Genomic DNA, 19,679 nt, shown 5'->3' with positions numbered 1-19,679 from the left:
TTGGGCAGCTTCCCCAAAGTGGCGGCCTCTTCTGTCTCAGAGTCTCACAGCCCCACAGTGCAGAGCGAGTGCATCACCCGTCCTCAGACGCTCCCACTTCTCCGCCCCCTCAGAAGTGTCACCTCCTAACAGAGATCGTTGCTCCAAATCAGACTACAGATGTGTGTAATAAGGAGCAGGCCCAGACTCACAAATGGAACCCAGAGGTCACTTGGTACTCATTGTTCAGGGCTGTGCACCGAGGCCACCACGAAGGTCCCTGGTGGACAGACTGGGCATGGCATGCACTGTCTCCACCATGTCCTGCTAGTCAAAGCCCAGTCTCTTGACCACACCTGGCCTCAAGGGCCTGGAGCTGCAGCCCAGCACCACCGCCCTAGGACAGGGGATGCCCACAGTGAGTGGCTGGCATCTGCCTGGCAAGCGTCTCCAAAGAGGTGAGATCAGCCCATGTCCTTTCCTCCCCAGCGGCCAAACTGTCCTGGGGCCCCACAGCCATGGGCAGGTGATTCAGAACTGACCTTCCAGCCCTCACCTGAGCCTGGCCTTCCTCTGCCATGCTGTCCTGCTGCCTTCTCTGACCTCACAATCCCTATCTACTCACCCACGGCCTGTCCCCCGAGAAGGTGCCTCCCAAAGGCAACAGCCGTGTCTGCAACCCTGGTGCCTTGACAGTGGGGGCCACCAGGTCAGCACCGCTCGGCTGAAGGAAAGAACGGGTACATGTGAGAGGGAGCAGCCTATGCAGTGGCCCTGGTCCAGCAGAGTCTGGCCTTCCAGAGTCCCCAGAGTGACCATGCAGGATGCCCACATTCGGCTCCCGCTCTGTGTCCAGGCGGCTGAGCCAGGCTGGTTTTGGGGTAGAGCTCCATTTGTCACATGCAGAATATGGGACCTCCAGTGTGGCTTCTGTAACAGACTTGTCTCCTAAGTTGTTACATAAGATCTCGGTGCACGCGCGCACTCATGCACGCTCATGCACACGCGCACGCACACTCACACATTCTCAGCCTGCAAGGTTCACAGCGCTAGGGAGCTGCGCCGCGCCTGTCTCTGCCCTCAGGAAGTCCTGTCAGTGTTTCAAGGGAGGCCATCCCTGAAGAGCCCAGATCACAGCGCAGTGAATGCAGCTTGATGGGGCGGGAGGCTGAGCGGCCCACTTAGAGTCTCGGGATCAGCTGCAGTTCTGTGCTCATTAAGGCGTTTCATTCTGGTAAAATATGCTAAATGAGGAAGTGAGTGGGAGAGAAGGCGGAACGTTCCTCCCCAAACCTCGGTTAATTACAGGCTTTTCCTGCAAGGAACAGCACGTCTCTCCACAGGCACTTGCCCCGCAGTGCTGGGAAGCATCGGTAGCCTCTTGGTAGTGAGGATGGCCGGGTGGGCAGTGTGGCCGTGGTCAGTGGGCAACTATGCTGTGTCCATGGCAAAAAACAGCAGAGCTCCTGACAGGTGGCTCTGCCCCCGGAGCTTGGCCACAGTCTACATTACAGCCCTAGGCTGTCCTTCATGGTCAGTCGCTGATGTCATCACACTAATGTCCCCCAAAAGCCTGTGTGGTGGAGGCTTTTGGGAGGTGGTGGCCTTTAAGGGATGGGGCCTATGGGAGGCCTTCTGGCCACTGGGGATGCCCTCACATGGACAGAGGGAGCCCGTCCTCTGTCTCTCGTCTCTCACAGTGGGCCGTGAGATGAACAAGACTCTTTAGCCCTACACTCCTGACATGGCACCCTGCCTCGGACCCAAAGCAACAGGGCCAGTTGGTCCAAGACTGAAACAAACTTCTCTTTATAAGGTGGCTGTGTCGGGTATTTATCACAGCAGCAGAAATCTGGCTAACAGAAAGAGAAGCAGGGCAGTCGTTGGGCTGACCCTAAGGAAGGTGGACAGGGCCGTCCCTTACATTCCCAGAGGATTGTGAGCCATGGCACGGTACCTTCCCTGGGCCTGAATTCCTGCCCTGGTCTAGATAGTGGGGGCATCTGTCGGGCTTTGCACCGACACCATGCAGGCTTCGCAATCCCAAGGGGAAGGGTGGGAAGCTCTTCTGTGGCCCTCTGGGATCATCAAGCCATCAGCTCTCTGCCCTGTCACTTGGAATTGGGGCCTGTAATCAGAGAAGCGGTGACAGTTCCAACACTGGGCCTCAGTACAGGGTTTCAAAAGCTGCCTGCTTCTCTCACATGCACATTCGGCTTCTTCCCAGCAAACTTCAGGGTGAGGATGAAAGCAAACTTGTGAAAAAATGGATCTGTGTCATGGCGGGATCTGAGGGAAATTCAGAATTTTTTCATGTAGGAGGTTGTCCACAGCACCTGTGAGAACTGATGAGCATTGACCCAAGACAGACAGGAGGAAAGTGATGCTCTTGGGAAAGAAAATCTTTAATTTGGAAAGTTGATATTTAAGAACACAAGGAGTCATGTAATCTAGTCCTCGGGGCCCTGCAGAGAGCAAACCCACAGGAGGAGCTTGGAGTAAAGGCCGGGGAGAGAGCTGCTACAGACCGCTCAGCCCAACGGCAGCCACGTGGGGAAGTGAGCTTGGGCACCTGGGGAGCAGGGAGAGCCCTGGAGGGCAGTGATGGGCAGCTCACAGCAGCCTGACCGCAGGCGACTCCGGCTGGCTCACAATGAGCATTTTCTGCGTGTGTCCTTGGTCCTTTCCGTTCCCACTTGGTGCTCCCGGGCCACACCACCAGACATCCTGGGGGGCCTGCCATGCCGACAGGGGGCTCTCTGGGAGTGTGGAGGTGAAAGACACCCATCCTGCCCTCCATGACTGGGGGACCTGGGGAGTCTGCGTTAGGCGATGGTGGACAGGGACAGGACAAGGCCCAGGCTGGCCCGGCACAGACTCCCTGGAAGTGGTTACGAATGTGCAGACACACGTGGTGGGGCAAGCTGAGTTCCACATTAACCCCTGCTGTGCCTGCAGAACACCGGCTGGGTCACACGTGTGACTCACTGAGCCCACCTCAGCCCCTCCGATGTTGCTCCACTCAGGCACAAATGACAGACGTGGTCATCAGTCATTCATTATCCAGGGGAAGCAAGCTGGGCCTGTGTGTCTGTGCTACTGGTCTTCTGTGATTGCCACTAGGCTTGGGTCTTATTCCCCAACCATAGATCCCCACGACCTAACCCTGCCCTTGGCATGCCAACCCCAGCCATGCTGCCCTTCACCTCTCGAAGGAAGACCTGGCCTCCCCTGACCATGGCACTCCCAGAGCCTGCCATTCTGGGAAGTTTTTGATAGTTTTTTCTCATTTCTCATTTTTTCTCTAATGTGGCCCCAATTAAGTGTAAAGCTTTTTTTTTTAATTTTTATTTAAAGAAAGATTAAACAAAACAGAAAATAGGTAGAAATAGTACATACATTCAGAGAAAAAGACAGTAAGAAATCACTAGTTGATTTCGTTTTACAAATATTGTTCAAGGTACAAAGATGGAACATGTAAAGTGGGAATTCAAACAGAGACTGTAAAAAGTTCTAACCAACTGTCCAACAGAAACTTAGTAACATGGTTGTCAATCCTATACATTTAAACATACATGCAGTTTCCATATCTTCATTTATGTTTAGATTAAACGAACTAAAGCAGGTTAAAATTATTCTGAACAAAGAATAATAGTATTGCTGGATTTCACATCATGACACTCTGGGATCAGCACTTGGTACTGCAGTGTCTTCTTTTTAAAACTGAATTTAAAGAAAGACTAAAAAAACAGAAAATGGGTAGAAATAATACATACTTTCAAAGAAAAAAATAAATGGTAAGAAATCACTAGTTGATGATTACAGATTGTCTTCTTACAAATAGTTATTCAAGATACTAAAGTGGAACATATAAAGTGGGGATTCAAACAGTGAGATTGCAACCAGTTCTGTTCAACTATCCAACAAAACTTAGAAATATGGTTATCAATCCTGTACACTTAAACACACATGTAGTTATCCATATCTTCAATTATGTTGACTTTGAATAAACACAAGCAGGTTAATATCACTCTGAATAAAGAATAACACTATTGCTGTGTTTCACATTATGACACTCCAGAATCAGCACTGGCTATTTTAGTGTCTCCTTTTCTTCAGAGTATCTGTTCATTTCATCAATTGTCATAAGACCAGTTCTCATAAACTGTTTATAGATTCTACACATGCATGAGTCTTAACATGTATTTTTTTTCAATTTTGAAAGTAGTAAAAATGCAACAGCACAAGACAGAACAAAGCCAGTCGAGACAATGCAGTGAAATTGGTACAGGACTTCACAGGAGGATACTGTGATACTAGTAATAAGTACTATGGTATATCTCTTTAACTTAACAATAGCTGTCCAGTCAATTACATATTTAAAATCAAACCAAAAATAGAACATTGTAAAACCCATTGAGAATACTGAATAGAGCAAAAGAAACATAACAAAACAGTGAAAACAACCTTTACCTTCAAACAGAAGATAGAAGGAAATCCCCCATATTTGCTATACTACATATGGTCATCCTCCCAAGAGATGTTGAAACATTTATCCCCAGTAGCTAAGGGGGGAGGGGGCAGGTGGGAGAAGAGTGCTTGATTTTCAGCTCACCTGGCCGTAGGCTCACAGGTAATGGTTCTTCCCCAGGCCCAAGCTGCAGGTGCTTACCAAGAGGGCAGGTGAATAAGTTGCCTGAGTCCCTCCATGGCCGGATCTCTGGAGCTTCAAGTGTAAAGCTTCTTGAAGGGCAGAGCACCTATCAGGCAGTCCTGGGGGCAGAGCAGGTGCAGCTAAGGACTGTGACTGGTAACCTCAGAAGGGTCACTGCTGCCCAGCCCTGCATGGTCTTTATGGAGAGCGTTAGGTCAGAGACACGGTCCTCAACAATAATTAAATTGGGAGTTCTTCTGGTAATAGGGGAGTCATTTATACCATCCTGAAACTCCTACAGATAATAAACTCTGGGAAATGTTTAACTACTTGAAGTTACTTGAGAATGATCAATAACAAGCAGAAAGCTGCTGGACACTCCACGACTGGAAGCAGACAGCAGCTGAGTGAGATCTGGGCTCATGTGGCCTCCCTCGGAGGGCCCCTTCTGGTCTCTGCGAAGAGGGGGTGGATCTTATAGAAAACTACTGTCCTGCTGGCCACAGAGCCAGAAGAGGGCATTCAGAGCTGCCAAAGCAACTGGAATGTGAGGAGATAAATCCCAGAAAATGTGTAGCCACAGATGGGGGCTCCCCAACTGCCCCTAACCTGACTCAGATTCTCACTGCCCCTTGAACTGGGGTCACTCCAGAGACCCCAAGGAAGCAAATACCTAGAAAGGGGGAAGAACTGGGCAGAGAATTCAGATGCTGCCTTTAGTAAGAGAAACACACTGTGATTTGTGTTCGGTTAAGTTAATTCCCTGCTATATCAAAAAATAAATGTATTTTGGGGAAAAATAACAGTCATATCTCTACAACATGTTCTCTACAATGATTAGTATACAAACAAAAATTACCAGATGAGAGAGAGAGAGAGAGAGAGAGAGAGAGATTGTAACCCACAGTAAGAAGAAAAAGCTGCCCAAAGAAACTGACCCTGAGATTACATGGATATTGGAATTAGCAACACGACCTTTAAATATTTCATAAATATGTTCAAAGATTTAAAGAAAAATATGGTCAGATTGAATGAACAGATGGGGAATAATAGCAGAAAATGATATTTTTAAAAACCAAATGGAAATAGAAATAACCAAATGGAAATAGAAAAACGGAAAATTCCGGTATCTCTAATGAAAAACTCATTGGATGGGTTTAAAAGGAGATAGTAGGAGACAAAAGAAAGGATCAGTGCATTTGAAGATAGATCAGTCTATTATCCTATCTGAAGAATGGGTGGTGGGGAAAATCAGAACACAGAATTTCAGTGAGACAAGGACAAATGGCCACTTGTGTCATTATGAGTCGAAGGAGAGGTGAGAGAACATCCTTGAAGAAGCCATGGCTGAAATTTTCCCAAAGTTGGTAGAAAAAGGAGCTTACAGTCTAAAAATTCTAATGAGCTCACACAAGGTAAACACAAAGAAAACCATACCTTGATCACTGTCAAAGTGCTGCAATTTAAAAACAAAGAGAGACGTCTATGCAGTGGAGGGGAAGCTGCAGGACATGCAGGGACAGGAGGCGGCTGACTTCTCTGTGGAGACTATGGCGGTCACAGGCCAATGGAAGGGCGTTTCAAAACTGCAGTCTACCAACCAGGAATCCTCTCTTTGAAGAAACCCCATATTAAAAAGATAAAATGAAGACATTCCTGATGTTCAAGCTGAGGGAGCACATCGCTAGAGTGAAGATGTTCTGCGGGCTGAAACCAGTGATAGCAGTCAGAAATTCGGATGTACAGGAGGGGACCGAGACCAGGACCATGATCTTTAATTTCTTTAAAAAATAACTCAGTATTTAAAGGAAAGGTGTAATGTGGTATTGTGGAGCTAGTAATTTAATGTCCTTTTAATATGGATGACAACAATAAAACAAAAAAGTGTAAGGTAACAACTGCACAGAGGACAGAATGGAGTAGACGGAACCTTACGGTTTCCAGGTTCTAGCATTTCACATAGTGGTTCAATATCAACCTGGGTAAACAGTGATACTGTGTCCTTAGGAAGCCTGTGGTCACCCCTAGAATCGGTGAGAAAGACTTTCCCTGTAAACACATGCATTGAAACTTGTAACTGTGTCACCAGAAAGGCAGAGACTAGAACATCTCCACCCCTGACTTCCCTGGTAACCTATCAGGGCAGAGAAGCTCGGGAGCTTGTGGAGGGGGTGGGAAGTGGATGAGAGGGTTTCCAACCCGGCAGTCAGGAGCCTCTGGGAAGGACGACTTCAGGTCTGCCTGTGGTGGTAGCAATGTCACCCTGCCTTCCACAGACACAGTGACCATCACTGGAGTGCAGGGAGCCACTGTGAAAATGATTTCAGGAGCTGCTCCTGAGCCAGCAGCTCCTCCCCAACATTCTCTTAGAAACAGAGTGTCCCCTTTCGCAATGAGGGTGGCACAGATGTGTCCGTCACCCATAGGTGGGCACCCGCCCCCTCCCGGCCCAGTGGAGGTGAGGGGCAGGTACACACGTGCACAGAGCCCCACCACCACTCTCCAGGGGCCGGAAGGTGCAGCCCCAGCTCAGGTGGGATGGTGCAGCAGCAGCCTCAGCCCCGCTGTAATTACATCATGCTGAGGCCACGGGGAGCTCACACTGTCCTTGCTGAAGCCAGAGGGACGAGAAGAAAGCAGTCATTTAACGACTCAGCTGCCTTGGGTTCCGTGATTTAATCAATCATGTGAAAGGGACGCACGGGCCCTTTGTGTTTACCGTCCCCTAGTCTGAGCAGAAAATGTTCCCTTTCTTGAATTGCTTTAATGGCTATATTTATGCAGCTGAAAGTTCCTTAAGAAATGAAAGTAAAATCAAATTGCTGCAAATGCTCAGATAATTTATTGGAGAATATTCAATTAGAATATATTAATATTTTAGATTTCCATCATCACTGTAATATATGACACTGTAAAATATGTAACATGCTCACTGAGCTGCTGGAGCGCTGGGGTGGGCTGCAGAGTGTGGGCTCACACACCTGCCCTGGCAGACCCTGAGCCCAGCCACAGCCATGGAGCCTCAGGTGTCCAGGCCAGCTCTGAGATGCACAGCCGCCATGCTGGACAGGAGGGCCCAGGGCTGCCCCGGGTGGCTGCACTGAGGACAGTGTGAGCGTGGCACGGTCTGCCTGGGATGCCGGGGCTGGGCAGCCCACAGCCCTTGTACATACAGGGGTAACTTGCATTCTTCTGTGTGGCTTCCTAGAAGCTGTGGTGAACATGTTGTTATGTGGCGCCGTGCTCCGCAGCTGGCCAGTGGTGGCCATTCACCTGTTCATTCATTCTTCGCTCATCCACTTTCTCCATGTTGGGCTCCCGCGTGCTCTCTGCAGAGGCCCCTTAGAGAGAGGACGCAGCAGGATCCAAGTCCAGTGTTCATGGGGTTGGCAGTGGAGGAGAAAGACCAGCAAAGCAACAGGTGACACAAGGGACCAGGGGACAGGGCTGCCTGCAGCCTGTCAGAGACAGCTGATTCTGATGAGAAAACCAAACATGGCAGCAGGGGAACCATTGTGATCTGGAGGGCAAGGGCCTGGGGCAGAGGAACCCCGAGCACAAAGGTCAGGAGAGGAGGAGCTCAGAGTGGCTAAAGAATGGTGGCCTTGACAGGGTGAGAGCACAGAGCCCGACTATCGGGCAGGGGCAGGCCTGTGGCTGGGGGAAGGGCCCAGCAGCATCACATCCTAAGCCCAGGGAACCTCATGTGGCTTAGACTCACCTAGACGCCCCAGCTGCCGCACCTAGACGCCCCAGCTGCCGCGCAGGCCTAGGGGACAGAGCAGCAGGAGGCGGCTAGTGATGAGGTGGGGACAGATTTCTTGCTTGGTTAGAAACAGTCAGAGCCCCAGCAGATCCCTGCATTCTTTAGGATCACTAATTAGTGACTCTCAAGGTTTGGGACCTGCTGCCCTGGGGCCTGCAAGACCAGGGGTCCCCTGTCTGGGCCTGAGGCTCAAAGGGGAAGAGGTGGTCTTGTGCCACTCAGCTCGTGTCCTGTGTCCCAGAGGCAGTCCAGCCAGGATGGAGTGAGAGTGTCCTGGAATTGTGGAAATGCGGGTGCAGGAAGCGCCCGATGCCAGACCTGGGCAGTGCCCAAGCCCACTGACCTGTGAGGCAGCCCCAGGCTGCGCCTGTGTGTGCTGCAGCCTAAACCCGCTCAGCACACAGAGGTGCTCTGTCTGACCCCAACACAGATTTCAGAAATAGGAGCTCATTCCCAGCATTTTAACCAAAAAATGCTGCATAAAATACACATTTAAAATTCCCTGAAGCAAAAGACCACATGCACACTTCTCTCCTTGCACAACAGGGACGGTGGCTGTCAGTGGCCCTCTCCCTGCATGTGAGATACAGCTTCGCCTTCGACTGCATCAGCCCTGGCTGGCTCAGTCCCCACCACCCCGCTGCTGCTTCTCACGCTGCTGCTGGCCGCTGCCCACCTAGGGGCCCATGCTCACATCAGGCTGCACCAAGCCGCTTCAAGAGCAGGCCACACAGGCCGACTCCCCACAGCCCTGGGAGCACCAAACTTCAAAGGGAGGACTAAAGCAAGGTGAGAGGGCACCTTTAGCTGTGAGAGCCCTGCAAGGGTGCTTGGATTTTGCTCCAGTCTCAGATGCCAGCAGATACTTCAGCAAGTGTACCAGCAAAGAGCTGTCTGTCACCCCCAGATCTCAAGGGCCTCCTGGGCCCAGTTCAGTGACCTTTCCAGCTTTCCCATCCGGCACAGCTGTGCAAACTCTGTGCAGAAAGATATCACTGCCACCCACACATGGGCCCATGAAGGTCACTTTGAGGCCTGGCCCACTACATTCTGAGCAGAGAGGAGGAGAAGGGACGGCCTATGCATTACAGGGTCACTGTGGGTCTCACTTCTGAGTATGCAGCGCCCTCTGCCTCTGAGCTTCTCTGTGGCCTCAAAGGCCACTCCACACAGGGCAGAGGGCACAGGGGAGTCCTGGAAGATGGTGTTGTGGGTGACCTGGACACGGTAGCCACGAGGAAAGAGACCCTCCCTGGGAGCTGCACCATGGCACAGGGTCTCAGAGCCTCTGCACAACTTCGCCAAGTGCAGATGTGAGGAGCTGGGCCCGATTCCCAGGCACAGGAAGGGCAAGAGCAGCCAGGGAGCCGGCCTGTGGGCAGTGGTGAGAGGAGGTTCAAAATGTCTGCAGCGTGAGAGGGAAGGGACAGCAGAGGAGCAGTGATGCTGATAAAAAACACGTCTGCAGGGCCAGCCGGCACCCACCGTGGTGTCGGTGGGTGTCCAGATGTCCCCTGCCTGCCACCCACCGCCCCAGGGATGGACCCAGACCACCTAGCTGGGCAGCACATTCCTCTGCTGCTGCCCTGCAGGAGGCCACCGTGTGTTTCTCACGGCAGTTGGTGTCTCCTGTTCATTCTTGGCAAATAGCAGACCCTCGGTTTTTATTGTTGTTTTGTTTCGTTTGGTACCAAGGATCAAACTCCTAACCTCATGCTTGCCAAGCAGGCGCTTGCTCCCCAGAGCTAAACCCCAGGCCCAGACCTTTACTTTTGAAAAAACTCCTTTCTGCAGAATCACAGAGAACCAGGGAGGAAAGTCCACCGCGCAAAGGTGTTGGCTCGGAGACCTGGCTTCAGCTCCAGAACCGGGGGCAGGGGGATGCTGCAGAGAGAATGCAAAGCCAACCGAAACCCGGCAGCCAGCCAAATCCCTTTTCCTGGAATTTCCTGAGCTATGGAAGACAACAGAAAATGCTTCTTAGGTTCTTCAGTTTGGGCCTTGGAAAGTCAGGCCTTGTCAAAGTTTCTCTGCTAAATGCTAGTGAGGAAGAGGCTTTGTAAAGTGCTGTCTGCAGGATGTGGGTCTCCCAGGCTGTGCTCAGTCCCAGGACCACCAGGTACCGACTGGGAAAGGCTCAAGGTCTTCCCGGCTCTTCTCAGCCCTGGGATGGCCCCAAAGGCCCTTGCATCGGCCCTGGGTTTCCGGCCCTGTCCAGGTTCCTGTGATCGAGTCGTGTTTGACTTGAACTTTGAGTTTTGGGGCTGCACAACTTACTTAGATGGAAAAGCTCTTTTCATTTTCCCAGGATGTGAGGAGATAAAACAGGGAAAGTCAGGGAGACTCCAGGCTAAAAGCAAAAGCAAGCAGACAACCAAAGAGTGCGTCCAGAGAGACCAGGCCACCAGGACCAGGGCAGGGTAGCTGCGTGCGTGTGTGGGCGACTTAGGGCAGCCCGAGCCTGGCGCTCTATCCGTTAAACAGGTGCCCCGCTTGGGACTTAGGTTTTCTATTAAAAATAATGGATTCTAAACATACTCCAAGTTGCAAATTTAACATGTAGATTTGAGCAGGGTTGATACAGATTTATAGTACACATTCTGAAATTGATTATAAAGGATGATAGGATGTAAATAGAACATCTGTCATGTGTTAGGTCAGTGTCCACTCATCCATCTGTCCACCCGCCCACACATCTGTCCTCTGACACACCCACCTATTCTACCTTCATCCGTCTGTGTGTCCACCCTCCAGCCACCCACCTATCCGACTTCCATCCATCCATCCGTCACATCCATCCTCCACCCATCTACCCAGCCAGCCACTCACCCACCCATCTATGCAACATCCATACATCTATCTGGGTCTCAATCTGTCCATCCGCCCACGTGTGCATCCTTCATCCATCCCTCAGTCTACCCATTCCCCCACATACACATCCTTCATCTATCCCTCATCTACCCACAGGGAACCTGTCCATCCATCCACCCCCCTGGCCACTCCGGTGCTGTCACCCTCAGACCATCTCCCTGCTCCACCAGCAGTAGAACCTTGCTGGAACAGAGGAACAGCCACAGCAGCACAGCTCCAGCTACTGTTGCCAGAAACATTTAAGACTTTTGGAACAAAGGACAAATTAAACAGGCCAAACCCGGCATCACTAGTTACCAGGCTAAAGCCATCTCAAGGTCTAAAACTCCCGATCAGGGATACATGTCATCGGCCTTGGGCAGGGGGCCTGGGGAAATCCATCCCATCTGCCCACCTGGGAACACCAAAAAAAGTTTGGATGAGGAAGTCTGCCACCAAGAAGATTTTTAGACCAGAGTGACTTCTAGATTGTTTTACTAGATCAGCAACAGAGATGGAGTTTATGAAGCTGTAGCGTATTAGTTCACTGCTTTCTCCTTGGAGGGCATCTTAGGTTATTATAGGAAAGTCCCCCTCCAGCCAGTTGTAGGCTGTGCCCGAGGGTCGCCGCAGAGACCTGTACCGAGCGAGGACTGATCACTGTTGCAGAGGGGGCCATGTGGCCACGGTCCGCGCCCAGAAGGGTTTGTGTGTTGGTGCCAAAACCTATCTATCCAGCACAGTGCACCTGGAAATGTACAAGGGGGTAGATAGTGGTCAGAAGGAGCCTGCTTGAAGGGCAGGCCAGGTGGGAAGCTGGGGCCGTGTGTGGGATGGGTCAGGGAAGTCCTCACCTGGGAGCCAGCTGCTGACTGGGGGCCTGCAAGACAAGCAGTCAGCTATGCATATGAACAGCACATGCGAAAGCCCTGAGGCAGGAATGAGCATGGTGCTCCCAATGAATAGGGAGGTTCATTTGTGAAGGAAGTGGGAGAGGACAGGGAAAGGGCATGGGTACCAGGCCTGGGCCCACAGCCAGAGGAGGGATCTAGAGTTGCTCCAGGTGTGGTGAGAAGGGACATCTGCCCTTTCATCCTGAGATGCCTTTGGCTGCAGGGAATGCACAGGGTATGAAAATTAGGGCCTAGAGCTCTCCAGAGCACTCAGTGGGGAGCTGGCTGGGCGAGGGGAAGCGGTGGTGGGGCTGGCTAGGACTGCAGAGGGGTGAAGTAAGAGGTGGGCATGAAATGGGCTGGACAGGGTGGACAGGCCTTGCCAAGGGAGAGGGAGGTGACGGGAAGGACAACGCTGTGGCCGGCTTCAGGGGTTCAGCCTGACCCGCTGGGATGCAGTGGCCCCATATGGCGGGGCAGGAGACAGTGGGGGGAGGAACCAGCTGGGGAGCTGTGCTCACCTGGGCACAGAAATGATTGTTTTAGACATACGCTGCAGGGTGGGGAGGGCCAGCATGGTGCTCGGAAGCGCGTGCCTCCTGCTGACAGGGAGGGGAGCCTTGGGGGCTGGACACTCCTCAGGGCTCAGACACACACATCCCACTGCCCTACCCCGCCCGGACCACAAGTGAGAGGCAGGGCCGGGTTGGCATTCTTCCCAGGGAAAGGCCTGGGCACTGTCCAGACTCCGTGACCCAGGTGTAGTGGATTGCTAACTGGTGGTCAGCTTACACCCCAGCTGAACTGAATCAATATAGTACTGCATGTAGATAGCCCACCTGAGCACTGCTGCCAGCATAAAAAGGAGACCTGGATAGGAAGAGCCATGTTGTGGGTTCTCCTAAGTGTTGCCATTTGGAGCTGTTGGTTCTCCTCGAGGAGCTCATCATGCTGGCTTCCCTGATATGCACTCGGCTGTTAGCATCAGAGAAGCTCAGAACTTCATCGCTGAGCGTGGCTGCAGTTCACTTTGGGAGTGGGCGTCTGGTCCTACTTTGAGCATGGCTTCCTGGCCCCAGAGAAGATGTGTGCTGCTCTGTCTCCAGAAGCTTGTCGAGCTGGCTTCCTGATATGAACTTGGCTGTTCTCATCTTTGGAGGAGCTCGGGATGTCATTATCCCTGAGGATGGCTGTGGCACATTTCAGGGGAGCCCTGGTCCTTATTTGGAGCATCGCTTCCTGGCTCCTGTACAGAAACCTCAGCCTGCTGGCACAGCTCCTTCACTCCGCTGGCACAGACTTTCTAGCTTCCACCGCTGACCTTGGGTCTTCCCAGCGCAGATCCGTGAAACAGACTTGCACGAGTCATTGTCATGGGCTGTAGGTCTTCGGCTGAACCCATGTGGGACATTGCCGTGGGAATCCAGGCCTCAGCTCGATTCTCTAGGTGTTTAGCATTGTGGACAGACTTCCTCACTTTCTTTGTATTTGACTTGTTGGGTGACCACTATAAATAATACTATAAGTGGTGTGTCCTGTATGTAATTGTTCTTCTTACAACCCCTGACCACAACATCAGGTATCAGGCCACTTCTGGAAGCTGGGCTCCCTCCACACCTCTGCTTTCCCTGCTTACAGCCAGCGGCGCTCAGGCTCACAGATCCTCCGCCACACCCAGCAGACACTGATGAGGGGAACACAGCAAGGAGATGCCAAACACGCCACCTCTGTCATGCAATGGCTGCAGCGTTCTAGAAACCCCTGTCGATAAACAGCGGAAACCCTCCTTGGAAACAGGTCCAGGTGGCTGCCCCTGCACCTCTCCACCCTCGTCTGGGACAAAGATTCTCAAGGAGCTAAACCCCAAGCTGCAGAGCTGCAGACACCCCAGAACAGGAGTCGCCTGCAGCCTGCCCTCTCCTAACTGGGGACCATGAGGCAAACACACAGAGGATCAAAGCTGGCAGGGACAAGGGACACACAGATGCCTGCTGCCATCTTCCAAGACAGCAGAGACCCCCATGCATTCTCCTCCCTCCCTTCCCCAGGCCCATCAGCCCCAATCTCCTGCCCTGGGATCCCAGGGTGGAGCCACTTAGGGAAGAGGAATTCAGGGTCCTGACAGAGGCCTCAGGTGCTGATGGCTTTGGCCTCTGTCCCATGTACCAGGTGGAACACAGAGTGGGGAGGAGGCCTGGGTACAGTGCATGGGCTGCTGAGTACACAGGACAAATAGGCTGCTGGGGTTGGCTCCAATCGAGAGAAGAAAGTGGCCCAGGGCAGACCCAGGAGGCCGCTGGCCCGAGAGTCTCAGCTCTCATGGGTGGGGTGTCCCCAGCCAGGTCCCCGCACACCTCAGCCCAACCCTCTGTTGGAAGAGGACAGAGGCCTCACACCCATCCTGGACCGTAAACAGGGAGAAGGGTCTCACACCACCTTGGCAAACACGTGTGAGATTTCAGGGGCGGCACACTTGGTGACCAAGTCTCCACTTCTTGTTGAATTCCCGTGGCTGTGTGGCTAGCTCATGGGTCCCCAAAACAAAACCTCACAGAGCTTCTGTCTGTTGCTTCTGTGCCATGCTTCTGGGACAAGAGTGCCCCCTGTAGGAGGTGTCCTGGGGAAGCCTGGAATATTCCACCACTGCCCTCTCCAGCAGGGACAACTGTGGCCCGTCTGAACAGGGAGACCAGAGTGGGGTCACACTGAGTTCTCACAGCTCAGATTTGCTGATTTGTTCTAAATCACTGTGAAAGTGGGGTGGCCGCTGTATCAGGGCAGCCATCAGGGAAACCTGAGAATAGTACCCTACACGGACCTGGGGCTGCTCACTGGGGAGAGGGGCCCAGCCACTACCCGCTGGGCGCACAGCCTGGATTCTCGCCTGCTGGGAAATCCTGTGAACTGCAGTGCAGAGAATGCGGAGCCGGAGAGGAATTAGCCACCCAGCAGAGACTGTTTCCACAAGCTTCTGCTAAAGTGGAAAATCTCCCACTTCAAGGAAAAATTATGTAAGTTGCATGCTGCTTTGCCAATGCTGACAAGCCCAGAGCCTGTGCTGACTTGCTCAGAGCACCATATGGCTCTCCACTGCCACTCATACTGTCCCCCACGGGCCACAGCAGGTGCCAGCCCCTAGCCTGGGCAGCAGGGGGAAGGAAGGGTCCCAACCAGGCCTTCAGGTTAGGGTTTCTGCAGTCCGACGATGGAGGAGGCCCAGCCTCTGGCCAGGAGTCCCCCCAACGGCCAGGCATTGGAGCCAAGGGGTCACTTCCTCTGTGGGCGCCCAGGACTGCAGCTGGTATTCAGCAGGAAGGCACGCTGAGTGTGGCAGTAGAGGGTGTTCCTGCCCAGCCCAGGCTTTAGAACCCATTCTGCCTCACCTACGCAGAGGTGGCACTGTGTCAGAGCCAAGGAAACTGCTGGGGGCTGGGCAAAGGCAAAGCAAGCCCCACCCCAGGTTCTGGAGAGAAGACCCAGGTGGCATCCGGCAAGGGGCCTGGGCACAGGATGCAGTTGTCACTACACCCTTGGGCAAGCCGAGGGCCTCAGGCTACCCCCACAGCTTCATTCCAGTGAGTCAGAAGCCACAGGCCCAGGCCAGCCACCGTGAGCTGTGGCTGCTTGGTCACTGCCTGGCCTTCAGCACAGGTTAGTAAACGTCCTGGCCCAGGGGATCTGAGCTCACGCAGCCCTGATCTGAGGCAGCAGCTGGGCCCCTGGGCCTCCCAGGGAGGCACCAGACCCTGGCAGGGCCATTGGTAGCCCTGTGCAACGACCACCTGCTGCTCGACTGCAGGCAGGGTCCTATCCCGACCTCGGAGAAGCAGAAACGGGGCTGCTCACTCTCGGCCGGCACTGGCTGGCATGGACCATGTCCCTCCTGGCCCCTCGGTACCCAGCCCACTACCACCACTGGTTCTCAACTAACGACGCTGGCACAAAGCTATCAGACTCCACAAGGCTGCACAGACAGATGGCACAGGGTTCAGTTCCCTTGCTGGGGCGCATCAGGACTCATAGGCAGCGACATGCAGAGCAGAGCCCCTGAGCAAATGTCCTTGATTCCAGGGGCCCTGGACAGCTGCTCCCTCCTTGCAGTAGAGAAGGCCTGTGGGCCGGGGTCCCGTGTGGACAGCAAGGTGCCAGTTGTGCATGGGTCTGCACTCCTGCCGCACGCCCGGGCCCTGCTCTCTCCCTCAACTGCTGGAGTCTTCCTTCCACAGCCAGTAGTCAGTAAGAATTGGCCTCTGCTGACCCATCTCATTCCACACCAGAGGGCCAGGGGTGACGGCTACTTTATCGTAATCGGTGTCCCCAAGACTTTGCTAAGCCCAAGGCTCTCTTAATGCGGATTTAAAATCATTTAATGTGTGTTAAATAAATACCAGCTACTTGTCAGAGCTGTGGTTACCGAGGATTAATCTTATCGCTGCTCCGTTCCTGATCAACAGTTACTTATAATTAGCCCCTATAAATGTTTCTAAATAATCAGATAATATTTGAATAGCTTAAATAAACTAAATAACTGTCTTATTACATCCATCAGGCAATCACATCTAAGTGGCTATGCATCGGGAGTTCTAAAGGAATAGGTGGGAGCGTCCAGCTGCTGTGAGAGTCGAGGTGGCTGACACCCAGCTGTGACTCTGCAGAAGTGGGGAGCTGCGTTTCATGATACAGAGGATTATTTCAAATATGCCCCGAATAGTGGAGAAGTGCTCAGGCTAGGAAGGTTCCTAAAGGCTTACTGGGGCTTGCATTTCAGATTCCCTGGTCACTGCTGACTTGAACACTGGCATCTGTGCCTAGCTGCCCACCCAGCATTGGTACTTGACTCGTGGCCCTTTGTGGGTCGGGAGGTGGAGGCCACACACAGCTCCTTGCCCTGAGGACAGGGCCTCTTGGCCTGGATGCCAGGGCATGGCGGCTGCGGGGTTTCTGCAGACACAAAGGTGGGCTTGGGCAGGGGCATTTCCTGTCCCTGCCAGCTCCCTAGTGTCTTCTCCCCCGACCTCTCACATCCAGAGATGGGCTGTGGTGTCCTCCCAGGCACTGCCCCACCTGAGTGCCTCAAATGCAGATAGGGGTCCCCGTCATGGGCTGCTTCCTTGTCTGTGAGTTTCCTGGGGCAGCGCTAACATCACCATGAAGAGGTGGCTTCAGACAGCCCCTGTTTACCTCCTACCGGTTGTGGAGGTCAGAAGGCCGCTCCAGGCATCAGCCGAGCCAGGCTCCCTCCGGAAGGACCCATTTCCTGCCCTCCCAGCCCCTTGGGGAGCCTGTGTTCCTGGCTCCTCGGGCCTTCCTCGTGGCCAAGGCTGCACCACACGATCTTCTAGCTCTCTGCCCATCTTCGGTGGCCTTGTCCTGGTCGTCAGAGCTTCCCCCCCTCCCTCCCAGGGTAGTCAATGGCCTCTAGGACCTCCTGAGAGCCCGGAATAATCTCCCTATCCGGTTCTTAACTAAGTCACAGCCACAGTTGCTTTCTTACCACGGAAGACGAAGGTCACAGGTCCCAGGGTGAGGACCTGGATACCTCTGGGGGCCACAGGCTGCTGGTCATGACACCCTCAGGAAAGCACCATGGAACTCACAATCCTGTGGTCGTGTACAGGTGTCAATCTGGCTCCGCCTCTTTTCAGGATGACTTAACCTCCCTTCTGTCTACTAAACAGTCAGCAGCGGACCACACCCACAACGCGCTCCCTGCCAGGATCAGCCCCCAGCAGCCCTGGGAGAGGCAAGGCACAGGGGGATGGTGTGGCCCCAGAAGGATGTCAGGCTCAGAGGGCCTCAGGGGACTTTGGGCTCTGAGACAGAACTGGGCCTTGAACCTGCACGTGATGGCTCAGACCAAAGAGCCACCCCACAGCACCCTGCTGTGTACACTTAAGAACATGGTTCCTGCGTAGGAAAACAGGGATGGGAGCCCAGAGCACCCCCAATTCATAGGGGTCCCAGCACCCTTGTCTTCACCATCTCTGAGTTATCTATCAAGAAATGGCTTTTTCTGCAGATTTTTGCGACGAAGGAAAGCTTACTGGTAGAGAAAACAGCCTTCTCTGTCAGAACAGAATACAGATGGGAATCCGTAGTTGTGTTTGTCACCAGCCACTTCTAGCTAATCAACCTTACTGCTTCCAGGACATCTGCAAAGGACACGCTGACCTAGGAAAGACAGAGGGAGGTCCAGGGGAATGCCTCAGATATCGGGTGGAAGGGCAGAGTCCACAGGAGGCGCCTGAAGCACCCAGCCATGGGGGAGGGGGGGTGTCCACGGCTGCCACGCCCACCACAGGCCTTGGGGGAGGAGCCGGCACCCCTCCCCATCCTCTTTGTTGTCCCCTTTTGTGTGACCCGGTCACAGGCTGATTCTAGCTCAGAGCTGTTTGTCACAGGCCTGGCTCTCTGTGCAGGGCAGCTGGAGAGGACGGGGCCCTGTTTGTGCTGAGATCGGGCTTCCCTGGCTGCTCTACAGGAGAAAGGAACCTGCTCGCTTCCTGTTCCTCCCTCTTGCTGTGCACGCCCACACTGGCTATGGGCTAATTGCTCACCTGTAATCGCTCACCCTGTCTCTAGTGAGGTGTGCAATGGCTCTGTCGTCGCCATGAGTCTGTGATGTGCCACGGGGTCCCCTCTGGATGGCCCGGATGGCTCCAACCTCCCTCTGATGCTTTCACGGCTGGGTACTTGGCATGCTCAGCACAATCGATCCAAGCTGGCAATTAATGGGGCCATGGAGAGGGGCAGCCAGAGAGCCTGTCCAAACCAATTTCCCCGGGCTTGGTTATTTGAAAGTCTAAAAATCCCTAATACCGTGAGGCAGGCGGTATTTAAATTTAAGTTCGGTTCCCAAATGAGATCTCTTAGCCCTACTGTTCAACTTTATTTGGAAATATGAAACGGTAACTTGATTACACGTTAAGGTAGCTTTGGCTGGGGATTATACCGAAATCTCTGCTCCTCTGAGTTTATCTTCCTGTGCACGGATAGGGTCCGTCCTCATTAGGAACTTGATTCTGGGGCCATAAGCAGAGAACAGGCCGGGTAGGGTGGCACCACTGACCCCAGGCAGGACTGCCTGAGGCCCAGTGGTCAGGGATGCATGGAACACTCTGCTGTACCACAGAGAAAGGGCCTTCTGAGGGAAACTTCCTGCTGCCTGTCAGGTCCCTAAGTCATTAAACTGTCAAACATTAAAAGTCTAGAATAAGAAAAACTCCCATTGCCAGGGGATCTGCAGGTTAGGACACTCACAGCTAAACAAACACACACCTCGGGGAAGACAGGCTTGTGAAGGAGCATGGCGCCCTGAGCTGTCCATCGGTGCCCTGTATCCTGGGGACTGTGGCATTCTGGCCTCTGGGCTTTCAAGAGCGGACCCTCTGCACAGTTATTAGCGTGCATCTCTTCTGAGAGAGTAGCCCCTGTGCTAGTTCCCTGCCCAAATCAGCTGGCGTGCTTCAAACAGGTGGGCACAGGACAGGCCGGTGAAAGACATCAACAGCCTGCATGATGTCCAGCCCGTAGCCAT

At 53.2% G+C, this 19,679-nt stretch overlaps 1 protein-coding gene and 1 long non-coding RNA gene across 3 annotated transcripts in view; one reads left to right on the top strand and one right to left on the bottom strand.

Moving 5' to 3' along the window:
* Cdh4 (cadherin 4) overlaps window positions 1-19,679 on the top strand; it is a 467,544-nt gene that overhangs the window by 350,610 nt on the left and 97,255 nt on the right. The gene's annotated exons all lie outside the window — the stretch shown is intronic.
* Window positions 7,453-17,510, bottom strand: LOC134475938 (uncharacterized). The gene is made up of 2 exons (XR_010047265.1): window positions 12,982-17,510; window positions 7,453-11,997 (listed from the first exon to the last, which is right to left on the bottom strand). It is a non-coding gene; the product is annotated as an uncharacterized LOC134475938 (long non-coding RNA).

This window comes from Cavia porcellus, unplaced genomic scaffold, assembly GCF_034190915.1.
Source record: "Cavia porcellus strain 051 isolate PalLab524CR breed Dunkin Hartley unplaced genomic scaffold, mCavPor4.1 scaffold_5, whole genome shotgun sequence".
Taxonomy (NCBI): domain Eukaryota; kingdom Metazoa; phylum Chordata; class Mammalia; order Rodentia; family Caviidae; genus Cavia; species Cavia porcellus.
Note: the sequence above shows the minus strand (reverse complement) of the source record. Positions and strands in the feature narration are given on the sequence as shown.